Source organism: Denticeps clupeoides, unplaced genomic scaffold (genome assembly GCF_900700375.1).
Source record: "Denticeps clupeoides unplaced genomic scaffold, fDenClu1.1, whole genome shotgun sequence".
NCBI lineage: Eukaryota > Metazoa > Chordata > Actinopteri > Clupeiformes > Denticipitidae > Denticeps > Denticeps clupeoides.
Window position 1 is genome coordinate 684,282 of NW_021630047.1, and position 11,085 is coordinate 695,366.

Below are 11,085 nucleotides of genomic sequence, written 5' to 3' on the forward strand. Positions count from 1 at the left end.
GTGTGTGTGTGAGAGAGAGTTTGTGGAGTGTGATTCAGTGTAAATGTGCCAGTGGTAGCCTAGCGGGTAAGGAAGCAAACTCGTAATCGGAAGGTTGCTGATGGTACCGTCCCCACACGCTGCTCCCCGGGCGCCTGTCATGGTGCCCACTGCTCACTCAGGGTGATGGTTAAATACAGAGGACACGTTTCGCGGTGTCGCCGTGTGCTGCGCTGCAGTGTCTTACAATGACAATCACGTCAGGTTTTTAAAGAAAATGTGTATATATCACTATGTGCATGAGGATGGTATTGCTCTGTGTGTGTGTGTGTGTGTGTACCTGGCATAGTGGAATTTCTAATTAAACGCGCCGGAACGAATGGAATGCCCGTATTCCGTGTCACTCAACAACCTGGTGAGAGTGTGTGTGTCTATGTGAGTCTTTTTAACCCAGGTACGAGCCTATAAAGAAATAAATGGATTTCTACACATTACAGCAAACGTATTAAACTGTGTGAGAATTAGACCAACATCACATTTTATACTTTATTCTACTCTCCACCTCAGTTTGGTGGCGATGACGGCTGTTCAGGTTAAATAACAGAGGGCGATGATCCACACATCACTGCTTTCCTGCAGGAGTCTGTCCTAATTTCATATTTTTAATCTGCGTATTAATGAATAAATGATCAGATCTGAAGGGGAGGGGGAGGAAGAGAGGATGGAAGGAGAGAATCTCTTCACCCATTTTCCGACAGAATTTCTTTTCAACTAGGTTAGCCTGAGCAGAAGAGTTGAAGGACGTCAAGAACTTAAACACGACCTTCAAACACCCTCAAATCATGTCTCTTACAATGAAGAGTGTGTGTGTCTTTGTACACTGTGAGTGTTTATGTATGTTTCATGTCCATTGACAAGGACAGGGACAGTCCCGCTGGAGACACTCATACTGTGTGGAAACCAACACAGGAATGGCCCTAATCAGAACTTTTTCATTCAGACACGTGAGAATCCCGTCCTGTCCTTCTTCATCCTCCTCCATTCACTGCTGAGCAGAGGTTGACCTCTGACCTCTCATTGAGTGCCTGCTGAGGACCAGGTCAGGGGGTCACAGAGAGGAGCAGGTTTGTTCAGGAGGAAAAACCACACACTAAAGACACACTGGGAGTCTCTATCTCTATCTCTCTACACACACACACGGCATCAACATTCACATCAAATGCACACATCATCACACATCATCATACTGAAGTGTAAATTACATCCCAGGATCATCTGACCAGATTCACAGTCACATCCAATCCGGTTACCACCGACAAAATGTAGTCTGTCCGTCTGTCTAGGATGCTGAACCAAGGACCACAGAGAACCTCCTGAGAGTAAATGACTGCGGTGACAATGCAATTCATTATTAAACACCAACTGATTCGGCTGAACGGCGCCGTCAACCTTACAATAAAACCAGGAATTTAAAAAACCCACCAATCAGAACACAGGAAAGCTCAGCGTTTACGTGGAAGAGCCAATGAGAATTGAGTTACGGACATCGCTGGAGGAACCGCGTTACCTGCAGTCCCGTCGACGGACGAACTGAGTCCCGCAGCGGCTGGATGCCCAGGATTTACCGAGACTATCGACTTCATGCAGTCGTCTTTTAATTTTCGACCCCTACAGCGCCGCGTCTCCTTAACAAACAAACTTCGGAGTCGAACGGGCCGCCCGCACGTCAGGTTCTGCGTTTCTGTCAGGATGAGTAAATCTCGCGAGAAACGCCGCGACCGCTGCATTCACATGAAAACATCTCACCATACGATACATAGCATCATAAATCCTATCATAAAGGATATAGCATCATAAATCAAAACCAATACCATATTCAAAATAGTGGAAAAACAATGAAATCGACTTTCTGACATGGACAGCCAGGATGTCAGATATGTCATATGCTTCTGAGAGGAAAAGAATCACACACACGGGTGTGTATTTTCCATTTTTCATTTTTACAGGAAACACACACACACACATCATTTCAGATTACATTTCCTACAGACACAATTATAAGTAAAAAAAACTACTACAGACACTAACTTTTACTACAGACACAAAAACGTCATCGTCTTCCTCCGCTTATCCGGAGGAGCAGCGGTTTTACTCGGAGTCCATCCCATTTACATTTACAGCATTTATCAGGCATCCTTATCCTGGTTCACAGGCGAGTGTGTTACCCACTAGGCTACTACAAGCCCTAGGCTACTACTACTAGGCTACTACCTCCCGAATGTCCGAGCTCCTCATCCTATCTCTAAGGCTGAGCCCAGCCACCCTACAGAGGAAATTCATTTCAGCCACTCGTATCCGCTATCTCGTTCTTTCGGTCATTACCCAAAGCTCATGACCATAGGTGAGGATTGGAACATAGATCGACCGGTAAATCAAGATCCTTGCTTTCTGGCTCAACTCCCTCGGTTCAAAGTTGGCAAGCCACCTTTTCCGGTCGAGAACCATGGTCTAAGATTTGGAGGTGCTGATCCTCATGCCAGCTGCTTCACACTGCGAACCTAGCCAGCAAGAGCTGAAGGTCAGAGCCTGATGAAGCTAGGAGGACCACATCATCTGCAAAAAGCCACCAAACTCAACACCCTCCACACCACGGCTGCACCTAGAAATTCTGCCCATATAGGTTATGAACAGGACCGGTGACAATGGGCAGCCCTGTCGGAGTCAAACCCTCACCGGGAACAGGTCCGGCTTACTGCCGGCTATGCAGACCAAACTCACGCTCCTCTGGTAAAGGGATTGAATGGCCCTTAACAAAAGGCCATCCACCCCATACTCCTGGAGTGCCGCCCATAGGGTGCCCCTGGGGACATGGTCATAAGCCTTCTCTAAATCCCTATCCCCACTGTAAACAGTGTAAGCTATTTGGTGCTTTCCTCTCCTGAAGCGTTGGATGGTTTGCAAGAACCTCTTTGGAGCCAATCGGTTGTCTTTCTCCATGGCCTCACCGAACTCCTCCCACGCCCGAGATTTTACTTCGGCAACTGCCACTGCTGCACCCCGCTTGGCCGTCCGGTACCTGTCTGAGGGGTGGTAGTAGCCTAGGGGTAACACACTCGCCTACGAACCAGAAGACCCAGGTTCAAATCCCGCTTACTACCATTGTGTCCCTGAGCAAGACACTTAACCCTGAGTTGCTCCAGGAGGGGACTGTCCCTGTAAATACTGATTGTAAGTCGCTCTGGATAAGGGCGTCTGATAAATGCCATAAATGTAAATGTAAATGTAAATGTCTGCTGCTTCTGGAGACCCACAGACAAGCCATGCCCTGTAGGCCTCCTTTTTCAGCCTGATGGCTCCCTAGCCTCTGGTGTGTACCAGCAGGTACGGGGGATACCGCCACGACTGGCACCGGCCACCTTGCGACCACAGCTAGCAACAGCTGCCTCAACAATCGCAGAGCGGAACAAGGTCCATTCGGACCACTCTCGGGACGTGGTCAAAGCTCTGCCGGAGGTGGAATTTGAAGACCATCTTGACAGGTTCTTCCCAGCAGACCCTCACTATACGTTTGGGTCTTCCCCTACCATCTGATCCAACTCACCACCAGGTGGTGATCAGTTGACAGCTCTGCTCTTCTCTTCACCCACGTATCCAAAACAAATGGCCACAGGTCAGATGATACGACTAGTCAATCATCGACCTGCGACCTAGGCTGCCCTGGTACCAAGTGTACCGATGAGCCTCCTTATGTTCGAACATGCTGTTCATTATGTGCAAACTGTGGCTTGCACAGAAGTCAAATAATGAAACACCACTCAAGTTCAGGCAGGACAATGGGGTCCCCAGTTGGAGCACTATCTAGCACTCGTCCCAGGGACTCCAAAATGGGTGGGTACTCTGAGCTGTTAATTGGCGCATAAGCGCAAACAACAGTCAGTCAGTCAGACTCAAAGGTGCAGGGAAGCTACCGGGATAAACCCCAACCAACAGGCTGAGAGACTTGGGGCTAACAACCTCAGCCCTCTGCCTCTGACTCCAGCAAGGAGAGTGTCCAACCTCTCTCAAGGACTTGGGTTCAAGAGCCAATGCTATGTGTTGAGGTGAGTCCAACTATATCTAGCCGGTACCACTCAACCTCTTCCACAAGCTCCAGCTCCTTCCCTGCCAGAGAGGTGACGTTCCATGTCCCAATAGCTAGTTTCCTTGTTCCGGGGATTGAACCACCAAAGCCCCTGCTCAGTCTGCCACCTGATCCACATAGCACCAAACGCTTCATGTTCCCCTGCGGGTGGTGGGTCCACAGTTGGATGAGCCCATGTATCCGGTTCGGGCCGGGCCCCATGGGCGAAAGCCCAGCCACCAGGCTCTCGCTCACGGGCCCCAACCCCAGGCCTGACTCAGGGTGGGAACTGGGTAAACCTCTGGGCCAGGTACACTTGCTCTTTGTTGTTTTTTCCATGAAAGGTCTTCTGAACCGTTCTTTGTCTCACCCTTATGCAACAAAGCCCAAACTGCTTCTCAGACAGAATAGCCATGGAGAGTCTTTTACACGCTGTGACTCATCTGAGGAAAAAAATGAACGAACTGGGGGACGGGCTGGTCTGAAAACTTTCTTCCAGCACAAGACAGCATGTAAAACAGCTAGATGAATGATCAACTTCGTTGAGGCTAAAATGTGCCTGTGTAATAATCAGGCTGGTGAACTGGCGTCCTTCTCAGTGTGTGGAGGTGACACATAAACAGACCCAAAGCAACAATTAGCAATATTATGGTAGTCTTAATTCACTTTGACGAGTGACTTTAGTAAAATACACACACCAAATGAAGTGATTGTCATTGTGAAACCCTGCAGCACGGTGCACACAGTGAAATTTGTCCTCTGCATTTAACCATCACCCTTGGTGAGCAGTGGGCAGCCATGACAGGGAAGCAGTGTCTGGGTGCTTTGCTCAGTGGCACCTCAGTGGCACCTTGGCGGGTCAGGATTCGAACCGGCAACCTTCTGATTACGGGGCCGCTTCCTTAACCGCTGGTATCTATAAAACCATTCCCTTAGCAGACCAGATCTTCCTCCACACTAGGAGTGATGTGCAGTGTGTGTTATTCTGCACTTAAGTGAACAAGCCTTGTTCTGGTTAACCTTCTCCACCGGGGTAGCCAGAAGACCAAGTGTGGGTCTGAGAGATGAAATTAACTCTTTGATGTCCCACTAATAAAGAAGACCTAGATACAGCCGTAATACACATACACACACACACACACACACACACACACACACACACACACACTTTCTGATATAAAAATATCCAGGGGGAGGGCTGCTGTGCTGCTGTCCCCATTAAAATCTTGCTTCTGCTGGAGTCCGACCAATCAGATTGTCCAGACAGACAGATGAACAGACCTTCTCGGATCTCTATATTCTAAACCCCATCTATATTCTCTCTCTCTCTCTCTCTCTCTCTCACACACACACACACACACACACCAGAAAACATGGCAATCATGGTAAAGTATTCCACTCTTTGATAATGTGTGTGTGTTATCTCCAACATCTAGAACTTTAACACACACACACACACACACACACGTCTCTCTTCTCTGGCCTCCTGGGTGGTGAGTGTCACACAGATCTAATCTTAGACATCTAATTAGTTCACACGCTAATTAGCTCTGAGGGGAACTGGAGAGAACACGGTCCCTTCAGGGACAGAGCAGCACCTACATCACACACAAGATGGCTGACGAGACACAATTCAACCAGCTTCTGTCTTACAGCTGTCAGGTCAGGCTGACCAGAGACGGATCTGCAGCAGAAGAAGTGTTCCAATCTGAACACAGTAAGGTGAAGCACCTCAAACTTTATACAACTTCACCAAGTAGATCATCTGTGGCACCCGTCACATATCCAACAGGCTTAAGATCTTAAAACATGTGACGTCAGTTTCAAAGATGGACTATTTCCTAACCGTGCTTCTGATTTCAGCATTTTCTTGAGGTGCTGTCAATCACCCAACCCACACACACACACAGAGAAGCAGATGGACCTCCATAAATCAGTGGCAGGGAAAAGGGCCTGGACGCTGGGAGCAGGCAGCAGGTGAAGCCCTGGTCCCTCCAGAAAGCCCAAGAACTTTTTTTTTTTTTACCTCTGTTTGTGTGTGTGTGTTACAATGCTCTCTTTCTCCTGCTGCTTTCATGCACGGCTGCCGTTCCTGAATGATGCCTTGAGCAAAGATAATCTTCATCCCGTCTCTCTCTCTCTCTCTCTCACACACAAACACACACACATCAGCACTGTCCTCCAACGATCATTTGAGGAACTACACTAAACATCCCGAGAACACATAATAACATGAGAAATCTTCATCATTTCTCCATCATCACATTTCTCAATAAGTAGGTCAGAGGTCAGCACCAAAAGAGTCAGACCACAATTGATAGCAAAGTCCAGCGGGACACCTGAAGCAGGATCTGAATGTAATAGAAATCAGTACAACCACGACACACACACACACACATACAGGAAGAAGGCTCATCAGACAGGGAATTGGAAGAAAGTACAAGAAGAAACAGGTCAGTCCTAAATATATAGCAGCAAAAAAATAGGAGAGAGAGGCCGAGGGGCGAGAGTGTGGAGCTGTGTCCTAGTAAAGTCTTTGAAAAGTACAAAATAAAGAACATTCTTAAAATGAACAAAATTCCTGAACATTAAAACCGAAACCACAGTTAAAATAAACACAACACATAAAGAAGGGGCAGTGGTGGAGTAGCTGGTAGGAAGTGGCCCCGTAATCAGAAGGTCGCCGGTTTCGAATCCCAACCATCACAATGCCGCATGAGGTCTCCTGATGAAGGTCCCGTCCCCACACGCTGCTCCCCGGGTGCCTGTCATGTTGTCTACTGCCCACCAAGGGTGTGGTTAAATACAGAGGACACGTTTCACCGTGTCACCGTGTGCTGTGCTGCACTGTTGCACAAATGACAATCACGTCACTTTCAAAGAAAAAGGTTGCTGTCACTTAACATCTACAGCGATTTCTGAATAGCAGGTTTTTATCTTCTGAATGTAGCGGCGGCTGCCTGTAGATACAGACAAGGTCTGACCTGGAGAAGGACACCTTCTCTGTCTCCCTCCTGTGGACATTTCTGGAAGTGCAGCATAAACAGACACCCACAAGTCTTACACAATTTTGCTGAACTGCTCCTTTAAATGATTTACAACAGACTTTAGAGCAACATGATGATGATGACGTCATTATACAAAGACAGTGATGTCCTCTAAGCTCTTCCGTGTGAGGTTCAGGCACTGTGGCATCCGTTGCCGCGAAACCAACAGGAAGAAGCATCAGCAGCTTCTCATTGGCTGGACGATTAAGGAGGAGCCTAAGTTGTGGGCCACAGTTTCAAGGGGGTTGTTGTTCACGGTAACCAGTCCTGCATTCTGACAAAATAAAACGCATGTATTAATATTTCAATACAGAAAATTGTGCAACACTCACATTCACACAATTACAACAACGTTCACTTGGTGCGTGTATCTGTGCATGTACACGCGTGTGTGTGTGTGTGTGGTGTGCAGGTGTGGTATCTCACTTGCAGGGCAGCCAGCAGAAAGGCCACAGGATATGGACACGCTGATCTCGTTTGTAATAATGCGTTTTCTTCTTCCCACTGGACAGGATTCCATACGTCTGCTTAACACCAGGATCAGATATGGAGCCACGTCCAGATACTCCTTCACCCAGTTCGTCCTGAGTGAGGGAGAACATTCCAGAATCAGTAGGCTCTTCTACTACTGTACCACGTTCCAACTGAAAGTGAAGTGAAACACTGCAGCACAGCACACGGTGTATTTAACTATCACCCTTGGTGAGCAGTGGGCAACATGAGCATTTTAGAGCATTTATCAGCGATCTTACAATCAGTAGTTACAGGGACAGTCCCCCCCTGGAGACACTCAGGGTTAAGTGTCCTGCTCAGGGTAAACAATGGTAGTAAGTGGGATTTGAACCTGGGTCTTCTGGTTCATAGGCGAATGTGTTACCCACTAGGTTACTACCACACCGTAGTAGAAAGGTGCCTGGGGAGCAGTGTGTGGGGACGGACCTTCATCAAGGGGACCTCAGGGTCTGTTTCCTTACCCACTAGGCCACCACTGCTCCTCACACATCAACGGGACTCAGTGACAGTCACAGAAAAGGGGGCGTCCCCAGCACCAACCCCCGCCCCCCAGCAGCTCTCATGGTGCAGCAGGACACACTTTTAAGTTCATCTTTCCAACTACATTTAGTTTTTGTATAAAGTATCAGAATCAGATCAGTATCGCAGATACCAACCGGAATTATACTTTGAAAAGGAATCGAAAAGGAAATCGATGGTATCGAACATCCCAGCTGTCCGTGTCGAATCCACACTGTCACTCCCCGATTTGTGTCTTGGTCTTGGTCTTGGGACCCTCCAGTCTCTGCAGTGTCTTGGTCTCGGGACCCTCCAGTCTCTGCAGTGTCTGGTCTCGGGACCCTCCAGTCTCTGCAGTGTCTTGGTCTCGGGACCCTCCAGTCTCTGCAGTGTCTTGGTCTCGGGACCCTCCAGTCTCTGCAGTGTCTTGGTCTTGATACCCTCCAGTCTCTGCAGTGTCTTGGTCTTGGGACCCTCCAGTCTCTGCAGTGTCTTGGTCTCGGGACCCTCCAGTCTCTGCAAGTGTCTTGGTCTCAGGACCCTCCAGTCTCTGCAGTGTCTGCAGTGTCTTGGTCTCGGGACCCTCCAGTCTCTGCAGTGTCTTGGTCTTGAAACCCCTCCAGTCTCTCTGCAGTGTCTTGGTCTTGGGTCCCTCAAGTCTCCGCAGTGTCTTGGTCTCAGGACCCTCCGTCTCTGCAGTGTCTGCAGTGTCTTGGTCTCGGGACCCTCCAGTCTCTGCAGTGTCTTGGTCTTGAAAACCCTCCAGTCTCTGCAGTGTCTTGGTCTCGGGACCCTCAAGTCTCCGCAGTGTCTTGGTCTTGGGACCCTCCAGTCTCTGCAGTGTCTTGGTCTCGGGACCCTCAAGTCTCCGCAGTGTCTTGGTCTTGGGACCCTCCAGTCTCTGCAGTGTCTTGGTCTCGGGACCCTCCAGTCTCTGCAGTGTCTTGGTCTCGGGACCCTCAAGTCTCTGCAGTGTCTTGGTCTCGGTTTAGGAGGTCTTGAGTACACACCCTATTGAGCAGCATCCATGTGGGGAACCTGTGTTCAGTCTGAGGATCTTGGAGGTCTTATTTGCTATTCATCCAGACTGAGGAAGTCCAAGATCCGGCAGCAGAGTGGAGAGCTCATTCCCAGCAGGTCCAACTTCATTACCAGCTTCTGAGGGATGACAGTGTTGAATGCTGAGCTGAATTCTGCCGTAAGTGTCTTTTTTTGTCGAGGTGGGAGAGGTTGCGTGAAGGCCAGATGAAAAGTCATCGTCTGTGGAGCGGTTCAGGCGGTAAGCAAACTGAAGTGGGTTGAGAGTGTGTGGGAGCCGGGTCTTCACGTGCCTCAGTACAAAGTGCTTTGAGAGGCGGGTAATGAGGGGTGTAAGTGTTATGGGCCGGTAATCTTTCTACCAACACAAACCTAAGTCCAGACTCACACCGGCCCAGCGACCGACACACAGACACAACTTACTCTCATACCAGGCACCCACAGTGACGGACCCGGGACACGGGTCCGGGGAACCAGGAAGGGGCGGGGCCTGCGTTTTGGTTCGCTTGGATTTCTCCTTGCGTGAAATGAAACCGGATAAAGACGAGAATGATACAGACTGATCAACTGATCCAAACCGGAGCAAACGTACTAATATTTTCTCTTTAGCATCTAAGAATTTATTATTTAGTATGAATGTCAGTATGTAGTATAAATTCCACACACACACACACACACACACACCTGAGTCTCTGTAGATCTCGGACCCACTTGTCCCCCATCCTCTGTTTGTAGTTGATCTCCTCCTCTTCCTCGACGATTTCCCGGATCTTGCGTTTGGTCTCACTGTCGCTGACAACGACAATGTCCAAGGCTCGGTGTGGGGCCCCGCTAGGCGCCGTACCTGTGTTACAGCCGCTGGTTACTTATATGCTCATTAATAAATCAAGTTCCTGAACCCCCTCTTTATAATAATGTAGAGCGGTCAAAGGTGAAAGTTCAGTCATACTGAACCTGCAGCGCGAATGACGTTCTCCACGACCGCTCTGGGAACAGGTTCCGGGCTGATGAAGCGCACCGAGCGCCTCTGGTTCATCATGGTGTAGAAGTGCTGCGAGCGTTCCAGCATCTCCTCCACGGTTATAGCGTGCCGGGGAATATGGGACATGGCGAAGGTCGGCCTCGCTGCCGTCTGCCCAGTCATCGTCCTCTGAAAAACAAGGACGAGGACGTTCCAGAGAAACTAAACTCCTGAAGGCACACACACCACCGGTTCACCGGTACCAGGTTCTGCGGGCACCATTGATTCATTGAGGACCACTTTCAGCCCAAACTGCAGCCAGGAGTTTCGTCATGAGGAGTTGAACATGAAGCATGAAGCATGCTTATAAAACAGAGCGTCTAAAGACATGCAGACATAGACAGAAAGATGGATCACGTCACCGTTGTCTCTGGAGCTGATTTCAGTGTTGTCCTGAAGGTCTTCATCCACCCATGGTCTCACTTCCCTCGTAGCTTTGGAGTCGGGTTTTGAAGGCTCCTTCCTCCTGCTGAAGCTCCTGATGATGGCTGCAATCACCACACACAGAAGAGCTAAGAACACTGGGGGTGAGAGACGAGAAGAGCGCCATGGCTGAGAGACGTCACGAACAAAACATCTGGACTTGGGAGCCAGTTGAGCTGCAGGGGGGCGTGGTATTCTGGTTAATAATCAAGCTGCTTCTAAAGACCGCAGCATGAACTGCCAAACAAAGCAAACCCAAAATATTCAAATATACCGATTATGTTCTTTATATTTGAAACTTGTGCATTTTATACTTCCAAGAGAAACAGGAATGTGTTCATTTCACATAAAATCACCATTAAGCTCGTTCTTCACGGTGAACGCGCAGAGTGTTTCATCAATAGAGGCAGCACTGTGACAATGTGTGTCTCTTCATCCAACCACCT

General features: G+C 48.9%; 1 pseudogene; it reads right to left on the reverse strand.

Annotated features, from left to right (window-relative positions):
* Positions 1-7,234: 7,234 nt before the first annotated feature.
* On the reverse strand, positions 7,235-10,766 carry LOC114781548 (iodotyrosine deiodinase 1-like; annotated as a pseudogene).
* Between the last annotated feature and the right edge of the window lie 319 nt (positions 10,767-11,085).